Source organism: Macaca thibetana, chromosome 10, assembly GCF_024542745.1.
Source record: "Macaca thibetana thibetana isolate TM-01 chromosome 10, ASM2454274v1, whole genome shotgun sequence".
In the NCBI taxonomy this organism is placed as follows: Eukaryota; Metazoa; Chordata; class Mammalia; order Primates; family Cercopithecidae; genus Macaca; species Macaca thibetana.
The window spans coordinates 27830925-27837774 of NC_065587.1; positions in this window are offsets into that span (position 1 = coordinate 27830925).

A 6850-nucleotide genomic window follows, 5' to 3' on the forward strand; every position below is an offset into this window, starting at 1 on the left:
CTTGGCTAATACCCCCAGTTCTGAATTCTTAAGAAACTCCCGAGAGGTTCTAGGTCAGCACTGATAGACCTGGGTGCTGCAGGTGCTGGGTGTGGTGGCTCACACCTGGAATGCTAGCACTTTGGGAGACCGAGGTCAGAGGCTCTCTTGAGCCCAGGAATTTGAGACCAGTCTGCACAACATAGACCCCATCTCTACAAAAATTTAAGATTAGTTGCGGCCGGGCATGGTGGCTGACACCTGTAATCCCAGCATTTTGGGAGGCCGAGGTGGGTGGATCATGAGGTCAGGAGTTCGAGTCCAACTTGACCAACATGGTGAAACCTCGTCTCTACTAAGAAAATACAAAAATTAGCTGGGTGTGGTGGTGGGTGCCTGTAATCCCAGTTACTCAGGAGGCTGAAGCAGGAGAACTGCTTGAACCAGGGACGCAGAGGTTATAGTGAGTTAACATCGTGCCTCTGCACTCTAGCCTGGGTGACAGAGCGAGACTCCGTCTCAAGAAAATAAGAAAAATAAAAAATAAAATCAGTTGGTTATGGTTGTGCTTGCCTGTAATCCCAGCTACTTGGGACGCTGAGGTGGGAAGATTGTTTGAGCCCAGTAGGTCAAGGCTGCCGTCTGCCATGATTGCACCACTGCGCTCCCACCTGGGGGACAGAGTGAGACCTTGTTTCAAAAAAGAAGCCTTGCAATGATAGAAATGTCCCTTATACGCACTGTGTGAAATGGTGGCCACTAACTACATGTGGCTATTGAGGTCTTGATATATGACTAGAATAGCTGAATTTATTTAGTTTAATTAAAAATAATTTTTTTTTTGAGAGAGCCTCACTCTGTTGCCCAGGCTGGAGTGCAGTGGCATAATCACAGCTCACTGCTCAACCTCCTGGGCTCAAATGATCCTCCCTCCTCAGCCCCCCAAGTGGCTGGAACCACAGGCATGCGTCACCACACCTGGCTAATATTTAAACTTTTTGTAGAGACTGAGTCTCACTGTGTTGCCTAGGCTGGTCTTGAACTCCTGGGCTCAAGTGCTCATCCTCCTGCCTTGACCTCTCAAAGTGCTGGGATTCCAGACCTGAGCTGCCATGCCCAGCCTGGTTTAATTTCATTATACATACATACATACATACATACATACATTTAAGATAGGGTCTCGCTCTCTCACCCAGGCTGGAGTGCAGTGATGCAAACACAGCTCACTGAAGCTTCAACTTCCGGGGCTCAAGCAGTCCTTCCACCTCAGCCTCCCAAGTAGCTGGGACCCCCGGTGTGTGCCACCATGCTTGGCTACTTTGTGTAGTTTTTGTAGAGATGGGGTCTTGCTATATTTCCCAGGCTGGTCTTGAACTTCTAGGCTCAAGCAGTCCTCCCACTTTGGCCTCCCAAACTGCTGAGATGACAGGCATGAGCCATCATGCCTGGTCCCAAGGCATATTTTTACTTCTAGTGTAGTTCAGCCTTAAGACTGTACCAGCAGATAGAGATGGAAAAGTAAGATGAATCGAATATCAAATTACATTTATAAATAAAGCAGTTACTAATTAATGACTTTCTTTCTTTCTCTTTCTTTCTTTTCTTTCTTTCTTTCTTTCTTTCTTTCTTTCTTTCTTTCTTTCTTTCTTTTTTTCTTTCTTTTCTTTCCTTTTCTTTCCTTTTCTTTCCTTTTCTTTCCTTTTCTTTTCTTTTCTTTTCTTTTCTTTTCTTTTCTTTTCTTTTCTTTTCTTTCAACAGAGTCTTGCTGTTGCCTATGCTGGAGTGCAGTGGCCCGATCTCTGCTCACTGCAGCCTCCACCTCCCACGTTCACACCATTCTCCTGCCTCAGCCTCCTGAGTAGCTGGGAGTACAGGTGCCCGCTACCATGCCCAGCTCATTTTTTGTATTTTTTGTAGAAATGGGGTTTCACCGTGTTAGCCAAGATGGTCTCGATCTCCTGACCTTGTGATCTGCCTGGCCTCAGCCTCCCAAAGTGCTAGGATTATAGGCGTGAGCCACCATGCCTGACCATGTTGGTTTTTTTTTAAACCTCCTTTTTATTCTGGGTTAGATCATTCCCTGGCTGTCTTTATCCTAGCATCAGTCAGTCCTGCTGTCACTACAGCCCCCTGTGAGGTCAGGTATTTTCGTCACAATCAAGTGGATCTTTATTTTTTATCTGACATTTACAATTCTGCCAGTTCTGATTCTTAAATTCTCTTTGCCTTGAATTCCAGGATCCATCTCTGATGTTCAGTGAAGATGACCAGAACAGTCTGCTAGAGCAGTACCATCTGGGTCTGGATCAAAAACATAGAAAATACGTAGTTGGAGAGCTCATCTGGAATTTTGCTGATTTCATGACTAACCAGTGTAAGTGGCAGTTTGGCTCATGGGATAATATACCTGTCCTCATTTTTTCAGGTTGCCTTGCCCTTTCTGGATATTTTGGTTGTAAGAATATTGGAAAGAAAGTGAAGAAACTGGTTTAATCTATGTAGGTCACGCTGAGGATTTCCTAGGTAAAGGAAGTTGTGCTTAGGAAGTAGGAAAGCAGTCAGGCCCCCGCTTCCCAAATACAGTCAAAAAGCAAACAGGAGAGTCTCCTACAGTGAGGTGGACATGTCTTGCTTGCCTTTTTCTTGTCTATTTCATAGCCAAGGAGGAAGGAAAAACTGGACCTCATTATGGATTTACTTTTGGGATACACTGATTATTCCAGAGGAAGGTACAAAGTCTGAGAAGCTTAAGGTATTTCAGTGTGTTTTATATTACTCACTTGCAAAAAGCAGGCTCATCAAACACAGGTGAGTTTCAATGTATCTTGAATATGGCAGCATTTAAAAGTCTTCAGACCGGGCCTGGTGACTCATGCCTGTAATCCCAGCACTTTGGGAGGCCAAGGTGGGAGGATCCCTTGAAGCCAGGAGTTTGAAACCAGCCTGTTAAGCAGAGCAAGACCCCATCTCTACAAAAAATAAGCACATTAGCTGGGTGTGGTGGTGTGTTCCTGTAGTTCCAGCTGCTTGGGAGGCTGAGGCAGGCGGATCACCTGAGCACAGGAGTCGGGGGCTGCAGTGAGCTGTGATTGCACCACTGCACTTGAACCTGGGTGACAGAGCAACACCTGTCTTAAAAAAAAAAAAATGGGTCTTCAAAGACCAGAAGATCTGTGCTGTCACATTGGGTGACTGAGGGGCTGCAAAGTTTGCAATGAATGTTTCCCATTTCTTCTTAGTTTATGGACTTACCATCCTTGGCAGTTTGGTGGGTTGGAGAAGGATATGGTGATGGCGGGAGTTACAATACATTACTTATAGGGGAAGACAGGCTTTTGAAAGGTTAACGCTTAAAAGTGAGAATGGAAAAGGGATGAGTGAATGAACAAGATGAGGTGAGAGGGAAGAGGTAAAGGGAAAAGGAGAACGAGAAGCTCTTCTCTGCATGGCACCTGGGATGAATGGTTTCTGGGGACATCCCTGATGGCAGTTTTGTGGAGAGGCGCAAAGATTTATGTGGTAAGAAATGAGCTGTAGGCCCAGCGCAGTGGCTGACAGCTGTAATCCCAGCTACTCGGGGGGCTAAAGCATGTGAATCGCTTGAACCCAGGAGGTGGAGGTTGCAGTGAGGGAAGATCATGCCATTGCACTCCAGCCTGGGCAACAAGAGTGAAACTCCATTTCAAGGAAAAAACAAAAAACAAAAAACCAGGGGGCTGGGTGCAGTGGCTCATGCCTGTAATCCCAGCACTATGGGAGGTGGAGGTGGACAGATCATGAGGTCAGGAGTTTGAGACCAGCCTAGCCAACATGGTGAAACCCCGTCTCTACTAAAAGGACAAAAATTGACTGGGCATGGTGGCGGATGCTGGTACTCCCAGATACTTGGGAGGCTTGAACCCAGGAGGTGGAGGTTGCAGTGAGCCGAGATCGCACCACTGCACTCCAGCTTGGGCAACAGAGGGAGACTCTATATCAAGAAAAATAAAATTAAGTGAAGAAGGAGGAGGAAGAAGAGGAAGAAAAAGAAGAAGAAATAGCTAGGTGTGGTGGCTCAGGCCTGTAATCCCAGCAATTTGGGAGGCGGAGAAGGAGCAGGAGGAGGAAAGGAGGAAAAGGAAATAGCCAGGTGAGTCGTGGTGGCTGGTGCCTGTGAGGAGGAGGAGGAGGAGGAAAAAGAAATGGAGGAGGAGGAGAAAGAAACAAACAGCCAGGCCTTGTGTAGTGGCTCATGCCTGTGAGGAGGAGGAGGAGGAAAAAGAAATGTAGGAGGGGGAGGAGGAAAAAGAAATGAAAGAGGGGGAGGAGGAGGATAAAGAAACAGAGGAGGAGGAGTTGGAGGAGGAGGAGGTGGAGGAAGAGGAGGAGTTGGAGGAGGAGGAGGAGTTGGAGAAGGAGGAGGAGTTGGAGGAGGAGGAGGAATTGGAGGAGGAGGAGAAGGTGGTGGGATTACAGGTGTGAGCCACTGCATCTGGCTGGAAATCACATCTCATCATGAGATCTGGAGGGCACATACTCGAACCACATTAGCCTTTAAGGGAAATTCTGGGCACCTGGCTATTCCTGAGAAGTAAATTAGCAACTTGATAAGAAGAAGGTAGTAATTGGCTGGGTGCAGTGGCTCACACCTGTAATCCCAGCACTTTGGGAGGTCAAGACAGATAGATCAACTGAGGTCAGGAGTTCAAGATCAGCCCGGCTAACATGGTGAAACCCCATGTGTACTGAAAATACAAAAATTAGCTGGATGTGATAACGGATGCCTGTTATCCCAGCTACTTAGGAGGCTGACACAGGAGGATTGCTTGAACCCAGGAGGTGGACGGTGCAGTGGGCTTAGATTGGACCACTGCTCTCCAGCCTGGGAGACAGAGTGAGACTCCGTCTCAAAAAAAAAAGAAAAGAAAAAGAAAAAGGTAATAATAGCTCAGAACAATAGCCATCCAAGTTGGTTACAGCCACAAGATATCTGATCCCCTATAGAAAGTAAAGATGACATCTTGACAAATGTTCCTAAGTTGTTTTCAGAAGCGCAGATCTCCACCGGATGAAAAATGGTGACAGCTTTCCCTTCGACCTCAGATAAGGGTGAACCGAGGACTGAACTCTGACTGGCGTTCTTTGTTCCAAATTTCTTCCTGAGGGGCCTGGAGGGAATCACACTCACAGGCAGAAACTTAACACCCATTCTGCTGACCCCAAGGTTTTAGATAAAGCTTTGCTTTCTTAGCCAACTGTAAACTGAAGAAATACTTGAATTGGCCAGGCGTGGTGGCTCACGCCTGTAATTCCAGGACTTTGGGAGGCCGAGGTGGGTGGATCACCTGAGGTCAGGAGTTCGAGGCCAGCCTGGTTAACATAGTGAAACCCTGTCTTTGTTAAAAATACAAAAACTAGCTGGGTGTGGTGGTGAGCATCTGTAATCCAGCTACTCAGGAGGCTGAGGCAGGAGAATCACTTGAACCAGGGAGGTGGAGGTTGCAGTGAGCTGAGATCGGGCCATTGCCCTCCAGTCTGGGTGACAGGGTGAGACTCAAAAAAAAAAAAAAGAAAAAGAAAAAGGAAGGCATCTTCTCTGGCACCCTTTAGTCTTATTTTTTTCTTTTCTTTTCTTTTTTTTTTTTGAGATGGGGTCTCGCTCTGTCACCTGGGCTAGAGTGCAGTGGCACAGTCTTGGCTCACTGCAACCTCTGCTTCCCGGGGTTCATCGATGCTCCTGCCTCAGCGTCTCATGTACCTGGGATGATAGGTGTATGCCACCCCGCCTGGGTAATTTTTTTTTGTTTTTTTTTGTATTTCTTGTAGAGACAGTGGTCTCATTATGTTGTCCAGGCTGGTCACAAACTCCTGGGCTCAAGTCATCCTCCTGCCTCCCCCTCCCAAAGTTCTGGGATTACAGGTGTGAGCCACTAAGCCCGTCCTGAATTACTGATTTATACATACTGTATAAACTTTTGCATCCTACTTTTTCTTACATTTGTTAAATGTGGCCTAAAGCTGCCTCATAAACAGTGAACTATATCCTAATTTAAGCATGTAAGCATTTCACTAAAGGAATATACAAGTAAAATTTTAAAGAAATAAAATAAGAAAAAAAGCATAAACATTTGGGAAAAAGCCTTTAGGCCTTGTCAGTTTCTACAATGTATTTATTTTCACTATGCTGGGGACTCCATTTCCAGTATTAAGGTCCATTCTCAGAAGGTGGATTTGGCAAGCATGAGAAAAGGGGTGGGGGAGTAATCGTACAAACAACTGTGTCCAGTCCAGGTTCCTAGGACCAGAGGGACCCCTCTGTATGGCAGAGGCACCCGACAGCCATAATTGATGTGTACCCTCAGAATGACTTTACGGTCAAAGAAGAAAGTCCGTTCGGAGCCCCAAGCTAAGGAATCAGGAGTGACAAGATCCTGGAAGGATGCCAACCTGTGAAACTCTGAGTCAAGAGGTCAAGCTGGGCACTTGGTTTCTCAGGTCGACCGCTTGGCCCTCTTCCAAGTTGTACTTTCCTTCTTTCCTTTACTTCCTATTCTAAAGTTTTTTTAGTAACCATTTTTTAAATACTATCTCACTCTATACCCAGGCTGGAGTGCAGTGGCTCAATCTCAGCTCACTACAACCTCCACCTCCCAGGTTGAAGAGATTCTCCTGCCTCAGCCTCCCAAGTAGCTGGGATTACAGGCACTCACCATCACGTCCAGCTAATTTTTGTATTTTTAGTAGAGACATGGTTTCACCATGTTGGCCAGGCTGGTCTCCAACTCCTGATCTCAGGTGATCCACTGGGCTCAGCCTCCCAAAGAACTGGGATTACAGGCATGAGCCACCACGCCTGTTCCTGGCCTGCTTTTTAATAAAATTTTACTCCTGC